Below are 17,255 nucleotides of genomic sequence, written 5' to 3'. Positions count from 1 at the left end.
GGCAGCGTATTAAGATTGTGTCCCTGTCTGCCAGACCATCCATCATTAGGGCATTTTTCAATGTTAAAATCCATTATTGATGCACATAGTGTCGAGGATAGTGAAGGCGGTGGTGGAATGCTGTGGGACCATACTGTTCCTCGGTGTGCCATTCCATGCTCTATGGAACAGGTGTAAGAATGACATGCATTCCATTTCTCATGTCATAAAGACGACATCACAGCTCTGAGACGCAGAGATACACCAACATGGTGGGTCACTTACTGCTGGGCATTGGAGATCTGGCAATGAGTGCAGCAATAAAGATCCATTTGATGTAAATTTGGCAATTTACCTTTTTTGTGGTCAGTGAAAGCAGAAAGAGATGGAAGAAAGAAGATAACAGCTGGCAACATCATAGTCCTGCATAGCCAGTCCTATCTCAACAGCATGGTGTCAGAGCAGAAGAAAGGTCTGGCTACACACATTCATCATTCTGGTTTAGAGGGAAAAACTGCTCTGGCTTGTTTGACTTTCCTTAAACCAATCTCAATCGTCTTGGGCAGCGCTCGGCTCAGGATGCCCTTGTGCAGATCGTGGAAGAGGAGGAGAATGACGGCTGAAATCATAGAATATATGACATATGGACACATGTCTCCACGAGGTCCCCCATAGGTTTCATCGTGGCAGTGACGACACAGCCTCACTCTGAAAGAGATGGATCGTCGGTGGAGCTCAGGCGGGCTCCAAACTGTTTTATGTGGGTTCTATTGAATGCTTGATCACCCCTGCATACTATTTGTAAGGGGGGGGTTATAACATCCTTTGTTCAAAAGGATGTTATAAAACATATTACTGCCTTTCTGCAAAAATAATTAGCCATGTAATGGTAAACAGTGTTGTGTATCTTCAAAGCAATGGGCCTTCGGAACAATGGGCAGTCCCAATAATGACCCGCCACGACAAATGGAGGATATATGGCTCTGATTTAGTTTATGTATTTTGTAACTTTATCCCTACATTGTCTGTCTGGATAGATTTCTGTTGTATGGAGCCTCTTTGACAAAGAAACGGAACGTTAATAGTTCATGCTGCAACCGGTGAGCATGGTTTTCATGGTTCTCATGCAGAAATTCGCTTAGATTTTTCATATTCCAGAAGTGCTTCGAAACGGCTTTTCTCCCGACTCTGGTCAACCACCGCCGTGCAACAGGCGGTGGTTGACCAGAGGTTGTCTGCCAGGATGATTATGAATATGAACTGAGCACATTGCCCAGATAATAGCCATTTGTTTCCATTACCTGGCAATGCAACATTTAGGAATGTACGAAGCTAAAATTACAAGCAGAACTAGCATTGCACCCAGTTCTTGTAATTAGTGTCCATTCTCAAGCACTACTATTACGTTCCAACCCTCCTAAATGGCTCATTATTCAAACTGTGTGTGTGTGTTTGTGTGTGTGTGTGTGTGTGTGTATGTGTATGTGTGTGTGTGTTATTGCACTTGTTGTTGAATCACTTCAATGTACGTGTCCTTGTGCTGGACTGCTGTTGTGACAGACATTCCTAATCTACAGTGCTTAGTCAAAATACACTAATCACTTCAAACATGCAGGGGAAAGTACTCCATATATAATAATGCATAATTGCTGATGACACTGAATTCCAGAGAGGTAACTGCATAGATTGTTAGTTACCCCAATAGATAGATGGGGTACCTACTGTATATACTGATGTCTGTGTAACCACATAATCTCTATGTATTGTGGTCCCAGACACGAGGGGCCCTGAAGGCCCCAGGTCCTGTGCTTAGTGATGGGTTTGAAATAGGTTTAGTAATTTGCGCCACTAAAGCTCTGTGTAAACTAAAGTGATAAGAGCCTTAGGTGGCTCGTGAGGCCCCATGTAGTCATCTCATCTGATTTTATTACCTTCCTCTTCCCTCACATAGTGTATATATACTATATCTGACTACATTAATGTTTCATGAAATTAATCGCTCGGCAAACTTGTGCATGTGGTAGAGAAGGAGCTGGTTTATATGGCTGTGGGCAGAATCTAATAATACAGCTGCTGTTGTGTGTGTGGTGCATAATGGGAAATCCAAGCCGTCAATTTGTGATTTTGGAGAATATTAATACAATTGAAAGCAAGTAGTTATTGATTGTTTTTTTGGCACTAGGCGGCAGTAGACTTTATGAAGCGTGATCGCCCATCTAGCTGCAGGTTGGGATCAGGGCTCCAGACTAACGGGCGGCTGTAGCTCATGGGGATGAGGTGGTTGTCCCGTAACCAGAAGGTACCCGGTTCGATCCCCGCTCCCCCCATTAGTTACATGTTGAAGTGTACCCCCAGTTTCTCCCCGGGCGCTATGAAGCGTGATCCCACTAGATGGGTGATCACGCTTCATAAAGTCTACTGCCGCTAACAGCGTAGCATTATCTTAACTTAAACCGTATTTTATTGTTTATTTTACATATATATGAAATGTGTCCTCTGCATTTAATCCATCCTTAATTATTAAGGAGCAGTGGGCTGAACAACTTGCATACAGTTACATTAGGATTTGGTTCAGCTCAATTTAGTGAGAGTGAGGCAAAGGTAAATTATAACTTCATGATATGTTCAAATGAAAGTTTATCAAACTAGGACGAGAAACTTGAGGCGGATCACCAGTGATTAATAATCACTTCTCATAAAAGAAAATGCAGACGTTAGAAAAGAATGTGTGTTGAAGTGTTGTTTTTTTTACAGTGGTCTCGAAGATTGTTAAACTTGTTGGTGGTAAATTTCTGTAATCGTGACATCCCCGTTCTATTTAAACATGCACACAGGGAGCAACATCAGTCCAGCAGCCGCTCTTAAGGACGCTAAAAGGCTCCACATCTGAGGAACCATGTTCACAGGAAACGTACAGTTTTCACTGGTTACTTGCATACAGTGTCTTTTCAAGATAAACTTCCAGTAAAATGTAACTTAAGTACCTGCCGTTAAGTCACATAAAACAAAATAAGGCTAAATAAGTCAATGTTGACTTGCGTGAAAGCAGAATGTTTCACTCTTTATACTACATCACTGTTCTGAGTGTCTAATCAGGCAACAGTCTCAAGGCCGTTCATGAAATAGTCACAAAATACAAGCTCAGTCTCAATATAAGCTATATACAATAAATTAACAATCAGTAGGTGAAAGCCACTTATTTAGGTTCCGGAAAAACATCACATACAACAGGTTGAAGCATCAAAACCACAACATTATTTTAAGACACGGTTTGGTGGTTGAAGGTCCTGTGTTTGTTGAACCGGTCCACCCAACGTAGGTCACGTGACCACTTTCTGTGTCCTGAGCGACACGAAAGAAAGTGACATTCGTATCCATATACGCTAAACAAAATAGAGCGCACTGTTTCACGACCTGCCGTGATACTGGGCTCAGTAATGAGGCGTGTGGGTTTACGTGGGAGAACGTTAAAAGCCCGGTACATCTCTGTACCAGCCCCCAACGGGCACCGGCCAAGCCTCAATATGTGACGAGTTGGGAGGGAGACAGCTCCGAGTAATTACTCTGAGACATTTGGTCAATTGTTTAAAGTGGAAACACCAGGGGGCCAAAGTACCCGCACCTTATTTTTGCCCTGGGGCCTCCTTGCAAAATGAATCCAGTCCTGCATCAATATTTCAAGGTGTTATATTTATGTTTGGGTCAATAGTATTGAATTTAATTGTTGTTTGAGCAATTCTGCTTATCATATATAATGAGAAAACATATATGCATGATAGCATTGTATGTGTGTGTGTGTGTGTTTGTGTGTGTGTGTGTGTGTGTGTGTATATATATACAGTAAAGCTGCATCCCTGGTGTGTTTTTCTAAAAATAAATAATAATAAAAGAATGTTCATTTGTTGCATATGGTCACAATGTTTTGGGATTGACTATCACGTGGCCACCCCGTTCCGAAAATATCTGCGGTCGCCCCTGGTTACCAATCATCGCCGGTCATTTAGTGCACACACACCGCGCGAGGCATTCGGTGGATCTGTCAGAGGCGCTCGCTCCTTCAGGCAGACGCGCACCGAGCACCGAGCGCGAGCACCGACCGACCACCGCGCTGCAGAGTTGTAGAGGGGGCTCGCTTGGCGTCTCTCTCTCTCTCTCTCTCTCTCTCTCTTGGATAAGCAGGACCGTCTGTGTCGGCGTCCCAAGATGAACCAAACCGCCACCGTATCGCATCAAGTCAAATGCCAGTCCACGAAGACCATCAAGGTAAGCTCTGCGACTGCGTCTCCCCGCTGGAAGGAACTTGCCGGAGTCTCCATGTGACTGCGCATCAGCGGCGGCTCCGCGCTGAACTTGTGCGGGTCTGGTGAGCGGGCAATGCGCATTGACGCACAGCACTTTGGAGATGGTTTTGGGGGACATGGGTGTCGGCGTCCCCCCCCCCCCTCATCATAAACCCCAACACGGTTAGCATTTGAACCCCCCCCCCCCCACCCCACCCCCTCGACCCCTTGTGCTTTACCTGCTCCCCCTCTGGCCGTGTTTGGATGAGCGGGCTCTGCTCTCGGCGTCCAGCGTGAGCGTGTTGGATGAGGAGCCACGCACTTGGCGCAGTGGCGAGATTGCATTCACATCACGTCGCGCTCCTCATAATTATATTCTCTTTCGGGGCTGAGAAGGAATTAAAGAGGCTCTCATCTGCACTGGCCGCGCTCTGGCTGCGGGTAAGAGAGGACTCGGGAGACCACTGTGCTTGGTTGGCGCATCAGTTGCTCAACTTTGCCGTATAGTGTCTAGAGATGTCCCCGATTTCACGATTTCTGCTTTTAGACATGAACACATCTTGTGAAAGTGGCTGCAAGGAGGCGCGTGTGTGTGTGTGTGTGTGTATTGATCTGACAGATGAGGATGTGGGACAACAATGAGTGGCCGGGTAACGCGCAGTCATGAGCGCCGTCGTGTTGGTTGGTTCCGAGTCACGATCGAGGCAGCATCCGCATCGTCTCCACTCCATGTCGTGCACCCACAGCTGGGTCTGGAGGAGGTCTGGAGCCCTTTGTGTTGGTGGCTTCGCACGCGGCCGTGCGTGTGCGCGCGATTCAACAATCAGACTCAGCAATTTTGGAACACAAGGCTGAGTGTTTAGAAACAGTGGAGCTAAATGTTATATTGGTTAATGAGATACGTGAGGCCTATTTGTTATTATTATTATTTTTGTACAAATCTGGTGCTCTTTCACTATTCTGGGGCAGTCAGAATCCGAAAATTGTGCGTGAGGGAGCATGTGGTGTTCTCCTGAGACATGATCAGCAGCCTCCCCTGCTCCTGATGCCGGGTGCTCCTCCGTGACCTCCTGCCCTGAAGCCTTCTCTTCACCTGTCATCTGTCTTTGTCGGTGATGTTCGCCATCGGGGCCGACAATGGGACAAAGCCACAGAGCAGAGGCTCAGAAACAATGCACGTGTTGTATTGTGGGATGCATACGAGTCTCAGAAATCACACCTTTTCTCCATCTTCACTCTCTTTGTTTAAGATCAAATAGGCAAATTGTTGATATTTATTGCCCTTTTAGATTCTCATTCTGGATGAATCCGCTTAAGTTCAGCATCGCGTCTCGTCTGTGTAGCTTTGGTTTGGGAACATCTGATGCAACCTGTTCTCACTCCCACACCCGTCAAAGACTGATTCAGAGCCGCCGCACGGTGCAGCGGCTACCTAGAGAAGAGACAATGCAGTTTAAATGAAATCAAAGAGTATTTTTTATGAAGTTATTAAGTACCTTACTTGCTCCGACAGAAGAACATGCCAAATGCTTTGGAAATCTACACGATAAACGATTTGATCCAGTAAGGAGAATGTGAGAATACAGTAATAATACTGTCAAAAAAATATTAACACTAACAAACACATTATTTTCCAAAACCTACCCACGTGCTTTTGGTCCTTACACCTAGTAAAACTAAAACTAAGTAAAGCTACAGTATGTTGGAAGTTTATTTTTGAAAAGACGCATGAAACACACGTTCAAAAACTGTTGCTCTCGGGGAACCTAGTAGTTCATCACGATGCAATATTATATTGATTCCTTACAATATGATATTAACTAATATCAAAGTCTGCCATGATACGATTTCGATTTGATTCAATTCAGAGGCCTTTGAGACAATATCATAATTATATATGACACAATGAGTTACATTCATATCAACTAAACTTTGATTTGTCAATTTCCTTCCTGGGCTCTGGAGGAAGACGATGCTCAGGCAGAAAGCAGGACACAGGTGCAACGGGGGAATTTCTTAAAATACCGATCTTAAAGATGATGATGTGTTTTCACTTTGCATCGATGATAATGAGTCGTTGATCATTGGATCTATATCTCAACCCAGATCTATGTATCGTTACACTGCTAGCACCTGGAGCGCCATAGTTTGAATCATCATTGTGAATCATTATTAACTAGGTTATAGAAACCTGAAAATATCAGTCAATATCAATCCTTCATTGCAAAGGAACACTTCTAATCCACAGCTCCACAGCAACTGCAGTCAAAGATAAAGCAGGAAGTCGGTAAAATTATCAAAAAGCTCTGTGAATAAGACCCCAGCTGTTCTAAAGCGGCATTATCCCTGAAAACTAGGCCCCGAATCTGAAGTATTTTCAGTATTTTCATCAGGACTATGTGTGTGTTTTGACCACATTTAATTGACAGTGACCGAACAACACACACAATGTCATCCACGTCTGACTCAAACGTTGCTCCGCTCTGATTGGTGCACAGGAGCAGTCAACATCCCCAACTCAACGTGTCCGATCACGCCTTTCACCGCCGTCAGTTTGATTTGCGCTCTCTGCAAGCCGTCAACACGGCAGGGATGTGAGGGGTTGTTACCGCTTTCAACCAATGAGGATCAATGAATGGCAATTAGAGAAGGCAGCTGATTAGCTTGAGCAGCCGATGGACAGGAAGCAGACTTGGCAGCAACGACAGGCGATTAGTGGATTGAATCGATGTCGCACAGATCGAACAGAGTAAAGGCTTAAATGTCCTGTTGGCACTGGAGTGTGTGCTGGAAAGTGACGCTTGTCACACGCACGTGTCTGTCACGACGTTTGTCTTTCAAATGACAGAGAAAAAGGAAGTGGACCAGAGCAGGTTGCTTCCCGGGAGAAATACAGACAAATCAAAGAACAAGCTATTCTGCACATAAACATAAACATTCTCAAAGATACATGTGCAGCTTCTGAGCACTGGAAAACAATATTCCACAGGAGCAGACTTGCAAATTTGTCTTCCAGTGACAATAAACAGCTTGAATCACATTCCTTGAGAATATCCAGCCTCATATCCTGCTGCCTGGAGGGCTGCCTTGTGCAAAAAGACCCTTTTCCCTTTCACTTTGCACTATTAGGAAAAAAACTAACCGGCTGCTCGCTGCATTCTGACATCGACGTTGCGTAAGACCTCTCCAAATGCATAACAACGGAGAGCTGACACCGTGGTTCTGCTGCAGCTCGCCGTGGAGCACTTTCCCTTCAGCTCACAGCGGACCTGTGTGGTAAATCAATGAGATCATAGTCAGGATTAAGTACTTCAAAACTCCTGTGTCAAAAAAAGCTCTAATCTGTCTGTGTGTCTGACCGCCCCGTTGTCCGGCGCTGAGGTCTTAACGGATCGCTGTTATCCTCTTAAATGCCCCCCCCCCCCCCCCCCCCTTCATATCATAGCTGTGTCCTTGTGCCACGAACCAAGATAAGACATCCAATTAGGACGCGGCAGCAGAAGTCATGTGGGCCTTAGGTCCGGGGGTCTCGCCTTGAGCTTAACAAGGCCGGTGTGGACGCAGCCCGGGGCTCATGTCCTTGGCGTGTCAGGTCCACCCACATGCAGATCGCAGCTGTGAACTGGGAGAAGCTGTTATAGATGTCATCATATTAGAAATGTTGTCATTGGTACCAATACCAGAGAAATGTCGAGGTTCTTGATACCCGGTTTGAACCGGGGTGAAAAGCGTAGCATAAGATGTCCCATGTGCTTGTTGTCAGGCTATTGTTATATTTCTGTTGGAAACATCTCCTTCAAACAACCGTACTTATTCGAGTTTCTCGCCAAAAACGACGTTTTACAAGATCGCGTTCCCAACACGGTTTCTATCGTCCGCGTTGCGTAACGAGCGGCGCCGGGTTTTCAGAATGTTTGTATCAACTTGTCGTCGAAGAGCCGGCTCCCGTGACGTCTCTACTCGGCGTGTTAGGGAAGCGGCAGTCGTTCTCCCGCTGTGCTGCAACATGGTGGCTTTACAGCGAACGTACGCAGCAGGGATCGCGACAGGAGGCCTTTCTGAAGTGTGACTTATGTGTGATTTATGTAAGTGCAAAGGACTGAACCTCGTTTTTTTTTTTTAAATGCCAATTTTAGGATCCTGTTTCAAGATGACAAGAAAAGGTACATCTGAGCGTGCGTCTGTATCTGACACCCACTACCTTCAAGACATTTATAGTCACATCATCGCGCTTAAGGTTCTTGAGTGACAAAAAGCCTGCGGCTGAAAATTACAGTGACATGAAGTCTTTAAGTAGCGGGCACATCCGTGTCTATCATGAAGACAGTAATTATGTTTCATAACACCTCGACCACAGGAGGGAAACAAGTATAGTTTCTGCACCAGAGGCGACAAACATCCAACTTTGTGTCGAACAAACTGTGTATGCATATTTCTGTCTTTGTGCGTAGTTACAGCTGTGCATAGGCCCTCTGGTCCCTCATCTGTATCGTGACGTGTTCCCCAGCTTCACTTTAAATGAACTGCCTGTAGCTCACATTGGGACACTTTGTTGTCTCGGTGCAGATATTGCACTGAACAGAGGAGTCTATTGATTTAGCATTGCTCTCCCATCACACTCAATGGACAGTTAAGAAAAGTATTAAAATTCATGCAGCAGAACCAGAGACATTATTGCATTTTTTTCTTCTTCTCCTGTCATAAACTGGCCCCTGCATTGACCACAATGGAACTAGATTGCAGGCAGTTAAGTCACTGTGTATTATTAATGATAATAACATAATTCCTAAAGCACAAAAGTGTAATTAAATAAGATTACAAATGATACAGTTAGGAATGTGGGTAAAACATAATTGGACTAATACAATCAAAACTATAAAAACTATAACAGTTCAAGAGAATAGCCCCAACTTAGGAACTACCAAGTACTACCAGACCGTGACTGGAGGACTCAGCCTCGGATGGGGTTAGCATGCCGGATGTACTCAAAACTGAAGAATTGTGGATTTGGACAGCTTCCAAAGATAGAAGCACACAGACCCGTAATCAGCTGTTTGCACATCAATACCTACTCCATCAGTCTTTAGACCTTTCAATGAATAAAGTGACAAAGAGGGAACTATCCCATTGATTGTCTAGTGCCACCAACGAGGCTCTCTGACGAGGCCAGAGCAGAAGTCATCACACACCGCAGTGGCTATTTATAGCTTTTGTATTATCATTCATTGATCATTCATTCATGTATCTGCCTCATCGTTATCATCTTTATCAGACTTCTGCGAAGTGATCTAGTTTACATCACTCAGCAGCCTTTAAAGGTTTTCTAAACGGTAGTCAGGTTACAGCTGAGGAGTCTGTTGCTGTCAGCACTCCTACTGTTGTTGGCACTGTTAGCGCCGTTAGCTGCGAGCCACCGCCTCAGCCGTCGCCATGTTGAGGAGGCGATAGATGTTCAGAATTTTGGATTTAACACCATTTTAAATAGGGCTTTACAATAAATAATCATATTTAATTGCACAAATTAAAGAGGCTTTAATTGTAGCCAAGTTAAAAAATATATATGATGTTGAGCTCTCTAATTTGACAGAGACGTTACAGATCGCCGTGTGGACTTGAAACCCAATTTGCATTCATAATCTGTAAAATTAGCCATCAACCTAACTGAATGTGGTGAAAGATGGAAAGTTGTGATACATATTTATTCATCATTACCACATACATGTAATTCATACTTCAAAGACAAGGACCTCATCAGTCGATTAGTTTCACGTCATGCCATTTAGCTCTACGCCTTTTCTTGACTAATTATTATTTTGAAGAGCAAGTTCATTGAGATAACTTTTATGAGAGCTAACTGCATCCTGGTTTATCAATATTTGCAGTTAATGGTGACTCTTATCTGAAAAACCCACAACTATATATGACTACAAATGACTTACTCCTCATTGCATGGGCTTGTCTCTCATGGAGTCCATTAAAACTGCCTGTTCTCAAAATAGAGCTTTTTTTTATTTTTTATTTGATCGCTGGAGATATATTCGGAGTTGGAACACTGACGTGCTTTGATCCAGCTCAAAGTGAGCCTTTGGAGTACTTTGACAAGTTCTGATGTTGAAGTGGAAGCCACTCAGATTTTGAAAGATAAGTAATGAGGACGACGCAGATCTACAATCAAATTCCGTCCTGAGCCAGGGGGGGGGGGGACGACAAACAAATTTTGGATTCAAATCGACGGTCACGTCTGCCTCTGAAGCATCAGTGAGGTCGCTGAACGGGTTGAATGCGCCGCTTGTGCACCTTTAAAAGTGTTCGCCTTCAAACTGGAAATGCTGAATCCCAACAGAAAAGCCACGTACTCAACAGTTCTAGCGACGTTAGCTGGATCGCTGCTCGTTGCTCTGTATTGCGTGATGTGTTTGTGTGACAGAAGATGGAAAAAGAAAAATCAATGAAGAATTTTCATAAAGACAACCAGCAATATCCAGTCTGGACAAATATGGAATTGTGAAACATTTCGGCTTTTATTTATATTTCACATTGTATGCTCGTACACAACAGCTTGCTCAGATACACTTTCCCTCAGATTTTTTGTTATTTCTCATTTGGCTGGCAGGGAGGCCAGGATTGTTTGCAATCTCTCTGCCAGCACGCAGCAGCGATAGCTCTCATGTCCGTAACTCAGCGCACTGGATGCTGGACAACTCATCCCCGGCAGGTTATTGAACCTGCGAGGCGTTCCCCTGTTCACCAAGATCTATCACATAAACAGTTTTTAAAAACTGCCCGGGACGGCCTGGCTCTGCGAGTGATAGATTGCGGGAATCAACCTCATAAGAATGATTGCATTGGCTCTCCAATCGCTGAGTCTATAAATTATAGGGCTCTGCCAGCTGATCTCAATGCATCCTCCCATCTGAGTACAGCGCTCGTTCGCGTCCCTCTCCGAGGAATGTGTTATAGATGCTTCGCTAATTAGTTTTGTGCTGAGACGTGTCTGCCACTCATTTGCATGAGAGCGCTTCCTCTGGAGAAGGCCTATTTGTCCCTGTAAAGAACAATGCAACGTGGTATAACCTGTCGTTTGCCAAGCCATGCATGTTAGACTTGCACTCATGGGTCCTTTAGACTTCCCACTTTTAAGATGTAAAGAGGAAACAATGGAAATTGGTTCTGGTGTGAGAAAAAAAAGAAGCAATCAGACGCTCCAAAAGGTAGAAAGTGGTACATTTATGCATTTTACCAAAGGGGCTCAAAAGACTGACGATAAAAAAAGAAAAATAATCTCTCTCTTTTGAAAACGCAATCAGGAAGATTGATGAGTTTGTTCACATTCTGCTGAGTTTGTCTCATCTTGTTTTTACTCTGCAAAAGACGGTGTGGCGGCGTCTGGATGGAGCCAGGCAGGAAAAGACGCCATTTAGATGCAATTTAGAGAGTTCATTAAAATACAATGGAGGGAAGTAAAGTCTTAATTCATCGCCGTTACCAACATTTTGTAAGAAGTCTGATGAAGTATGCCATGTGACAGTCATGAGAGATTATGCTGGGCTTCAGAGCCCGCTGTGCAGTCTAATTAATAAGGGTGAATGGATCACAGAGTGCTGGTAGAATGCACTGAGACCTGATAGTGAGTAGAGTCCTCACTGTGCTCCGGATGAGGAAAGGTTGGTGATCAGCGAGACCGACAGGATGGATGTTGCAGTTCAGCGATATGGGTGCACTCAGTGTTTCAAGTGACACATCTGGGCATATCTAAACAAGAGTTCAATGTATGTTTGGTGCTTTATAATATATTCCTCGTAAGATGGACTTTATATCCCACAGGTGTTGTTTGTATTTGTTGTGGTTTAGTTTATTTTATGCTGTTTCCATATGCCATATGTCTTTGTATTATCCGGTTGTCTTGACTGAAGAAATGCCTTCTGTTTCAAGGTATATATTTGAAGTGGGGTTGTCTGAGGTACTTCTCCATAGTCAGTGTATAGACGGCGGTCAGCACGGCTCCAGTTTGTAGAAACTGACTGGAGTACCATCAGGAGAGCAGTAATGTGGACGAGGGCAAAACTAAAAGAAAATATAAGTGTTCGCTATATTTACGATATTTGTCTGCTTTACCTTGCTGTCAAACTGACCTTTCCAATGGGGAACCAATTACCATTTCTACAGCATGCTCTCTTCAAAGCCAGAGGACTAAAAGCAGTCATTTTACCTCACAGAACACCGGAGTTGCCAATCTCCTAATCGATCAGATTAGTTAGTGTTATTGTGTGACTTGTTATTGTGTGTTGGTTCGGTTTCACCAAAGTCACACAATAACAACAAACTAACCGATTCAATTCAATTCAGTTTATTTTGTACAGCCCAATATCACAAATTACAAACTCCCCTCAGAGGGCTTTAGAATCTGTACACATACGACATCCCTGACCTTTGACCTCACATCGGATCAGGAAAAACTCCCAAGAAAAAACACAGGGAAAAAAGTGAAGGAACAGAGGAGGATCCCTCTCCCCGGATGGACAGAAGCAATAGATGTCATGTGTACAGAAAGAACAACATGAGTTACAGCACATTCAATGAATATGACAGAAATGTATGAATAATTAGTAGGCTTGGCCCACAATCCAGATTTCCAGAATACCGATGGAGGCAGCGGTACACCAGCAACTGCCGTGTTCTGCCAGTTAAAAAAAAAAGCTTTTCTCATAACAGTTTAAATGTGGTGTCCAATTAGGTGAGCCTATATTTTAGGTGTCTAAAGTATGTGTAGCTGCTGGCCCCGTCCACAGCAGTAAAATCCTTTGCTCCAATGCTGGTACTCCTCTCTGTTTCTCCTAACTGGGATTGTCCAGCCCGTCGTCTAATGTAGTAACACACTGACTATGGAGAAGTACCTCATACAACCCCTCTTCAAAAAATCCTAACCATCCCTTTAATGCCATTTTTCAGAAGCCACTTACAGAAAACAAGCTCTCCTTGGGGTCTCAGGTGAGTCCCCTATTGAAATATACTGGACATATGTCAGCAGTGGTTTAAGAATATAGCAGAGCTTAGAGGAGAAGAAGGGTGTGTTAGTTAATGAGGAGTAAAAGTATTGTGTTGAACGTCAGACAAACGGATAACACAACCTTCTCAAGGGGCGGCAGAAGGTAGTGGACGAGGAGGACAGCTTGGAATATGTCTGACCAACAGTAGTTGAGGAAGACTTCACGTGAGCTCCTGGTCAGGTTGGACGTCGCCGTTATCTTTGTGGAACAGCTGGCAGGCTGGATTGGAGAAGAACTTGAGGAAGTGAGGGCCCGGCCCGGTGAACCTCATGCAGACAGGACGCAGCGCGACCTGCAGCCTCAGCTCCACATATGTCTTGTTGACACAATGGATTTCAGTGAGATTTGACACTTGAAGGTGCCGCAGCAACGCTGCCACCACAATTACTGATGGTAGTATTCCTGCATAACTATTTTCGAAAGCTAAAAATCTGTTATTTCAGTTATACATATAATCCTTTTCAAGATCAATGTAAACCTAGTCAGTAATATCAAGGAACCTTTGTAGTAGATGTTAAGTATACTATAGAGACATTCTTTGTTTCACTGTTTTAAAGGAAATATGTTCGAGGGAGAACATGGAAAAAACCTGCATTATTATGAGCACATTAGCGTGCCAGCCTCGCCTCGGTTCCCACAACAAAAACAGTGAACCCCCTGATGAGTGAGAACTGAATTTGAATGTTTTTATTCTAATCAGTATCAACAGACTACAAACTAAGTGTGTTTGGGGGGAACTATAACTACTGCAGGGCTCCACAGTAATGGTTGCCAGGTTGCCATTGGCAACCATTTTGAGAAATCGGCAACCAATTCTTGGCTTTCAGTTGCAAGAATTTTTTAACACGTTAAAAATAAGGAAGACAAACAGTAAAACGTGCAGGGGAGGGGAATCCACTGTCTAATGGCCAGTGGGGCCAATGGGTCTGTGGTGGGAATCAGCACAAAGGGGGCTCAGAGGGTTCAACCGCCCTTAAAAAGTTTGGCTGTTCGGCCCCCGGCTCCTCCAGTCCTTGGGCAAGACACTTAACCCCACATTTCTCTACGTTGTGTGAATTTGAGTGATGGGCAGTTGGCACCTTGCATTGGTCTGCAAGACTAGATGAGAAAGGAATATAAAATAATACTTTGAATTTCGAATTTAGTCCATCCTTGTTTTTACAGCAGAAACTAAGGGTAGACACGTTAACTAATAACAGTTATGATTCAAATTCAGTATTCAGATAAAGCACAGTTACTATAATGAAGCTGGTATTCTATTAGTTTCGGCAAGCAAGAACTGATGCCTGGTTGCCAGCGTGGCAGCCACTTTTAAAAGTCAGCGTGCAGCGCTGCACTGGGACCTCTTCTTGTTTGAAAGTGGATGTCAAATATCACATAAAGACAATGTCAGTGGAAACAGCACCAGCAGTGATTACGTGTTAATTAACACAGGTGTTATAATAAAAAGGCCATGATAAACATACTGTAGGCTACCGATACAGACAGAATTAGCAACTAGCTAGTGGACGAACATTTAGCAATTAAAAGGGTAACTATTTTCTGCAGGACTAGGTAGAAGAAGAGTGACGATTGGACTCAAAAACATAAATTTGTGAACATGAGTGAACATTGACTTTCAGGAACATTGGTCTCCTGGGTGAACGTCCTGTGTTTCTTTGACCTATCCAACCAACCTCCTCTTTCTACTGACTTTTTCAGAATATCATTCGATACATATTTGTGATACGTCAAAAACAACCGAAATCTGTAACACAATACGTTTCCCTCAGAATGTAATTCGCAATGCATGTTTGTTGTAAGGGAATGCCATTTTAGGAGGTGCCTGAATGATCCAATATTTGCCCACAGTGACTTTTATTACATCTAAATCAACTGTTCTGTAGTTATTTATGTGAGTTTGTAGTGAAACAAACAAGTTAAACGTGTTAGTTACAACGACTATAAAGCAGGAAACCATCTGTTCCACCTCCTGCTAGCAGTCTGTCTAGAGACTTCCTGCCTCAACAGTGAAAAGTGTTTTTTAAATTTAAAAGCTAAGGCGGACATTGGCACATTGAATACATAAGCCATTACACCCCCATTTGCCCTAAAAGTTGTTGAAGTCATGTTAAATTCCTTTTTTATTTTTTTTAAGAAAGAGGTGGATTAAGAATATAGAAAGTCTCCTCCGTCTCCCTCTCCTTTATCCAGTTGTGACAGAGTATCATCCACAGCCCTTTAACCTCTTATAAGTACTCCACTTTCAATGCTCATTAATATTCCAACAGGAGCTAGGATCCGTAAATATTCAGTTTGAGCGGCGGCATTATGTAAATATCACATCCTATTCACAATAGCCCGGTAAGCTCTCGCCTTCAAACACAGATGGAACACGTTACCGTACGCCAACCTTCCTCTTGTATGTCTCCTGCAGTACAGTACGCACAAAACTCTGCTTTAATCATAACACCAAATATATACACTCTTAGTATTCATGCGGGGACAAGACACATTCTTCCATCACTATTAGCGAACAGCCAGAATACCGTAAGCATGTATATGGACTTTCTGAGATGAGGCAGTGGAGAATGAGTGGAACCAGAGAGAAACAGGCTTGTGTTGAAATCCTGCAGGTAACATGCCAGAGAAGCCACTTTGGCTTTCCAATGACATTAAAAGACGTTTGCCTTTAATTCAGAATGATAGTGTGGGACTAAAAGGCATGCGTTGACATTTCCATTTGCCTTTGTGCTTTCCTCAGCTACGTGGGGTGGAGCATGCTCTCTCTTTCTTTCTCCTATCCCTCTATCTAAAAACAGATGGGTTAAAATCCAATACAAAGTGATTAAAAAAAGTTAAGACTCAGACCAATCTTAAATGTCAGGTGGGCCCTTTAGGACGCACGCAGCCCCCTCACATTGATCACATCTAGAAGCCCACAGCTAGCTGCAGACACCGTAGATCAGTCATGGCCTGGGACAACTTCTAACTTTTCATTTCAAAGTGTCTCCCTCTTTCCAAGACCGCACTCTGTCGGCCTGCACGTGGGCACATATGGGAGGGCAGGCTCCTGGTCACATGGGTGTGACGAGCTCATTTCTGCAGTTTTCGGTGACCAGCGCACTGCGTTCTCTGCCGTACGTACGAACATGCACCCCAAACATGCATCGCTGCTCCTGCGTTGCTGTTGGCAGATCACATCAATGCAGGGCACGAGAAGAGTAAGCAAAGAGAGAGTCAGTCATACATAAAACAGTGTAATGCTGCGTTCAAACCAAAAATCGTTTGCGCGAGTAGATCCCATGCAAAGTCAATGCACAGACGCGAAAAATTCGCCCAACGCTGAGTGTTGAAAGCCAATCAGCGTTGAGATGCTCCGCCCCCCTGGCTGCTGCTACTCTGGTAGCGCTGGAAGTTATCCAGACGTAGTCGGTGAAACCGAGCTGTGTGAGCCTACGGGTGATGTTATATATAAATATAAATATATGATATTAATGTTATGAACCCAAACACAAGGGTGTTTGATGTTCCAACGTTTTTGGGATGTCCACAACAAGTTTAAAGCAGAACTAGTGGTTATTTCTTCCATGGTGGATGGTGAGATGATAACTGTTTCTACGGAGTAAAGCCACAGAGATAAGCCACGCCCCCTCTAAGGCGCGAATGAAGCGAATAAACCACAACTTGTCAGGCGACTAACCTCACGCGAGTAAACGCAGCATAAGAGAGTGATGGACATATGGCATTTCTGTGTCATGTAATAATGTAAGCAACGTTGAAGTCTTCTCATGGCTTCACACACATCTGATGTCTTCGTCTGCCATCATCTCTATTCTGTCCGGTGGAGAAGGAGATTCAGTGGATGCCACACGCTACCTGTCCGTCATCATTAATCACTTGTTTCCATTGCACTTCTTCCACTTCTTGCACTTCCATCTCCGCCAAGTGTAAAACCTTTTTTTTCTGT

The sequence above is a fragment of the Cyclopterus lumpus genome, chromosome 21 (genome assembly GCF_009769545.1).
Source record: "Cyclopterus lumpus isolate fCycLum1 chromosome 21, fCycLum1.pri, whole genome shotgun sequence".
Lineage (NCBI taxonomy): Eukaryota > Metazoa > Chordata > Actinopteri > Perciformes > Cyclopteridae > Cyclopterus > Cyclopterus lumpus.
This window is presented reverse-complemented; position numbering follows the sequence as displayed.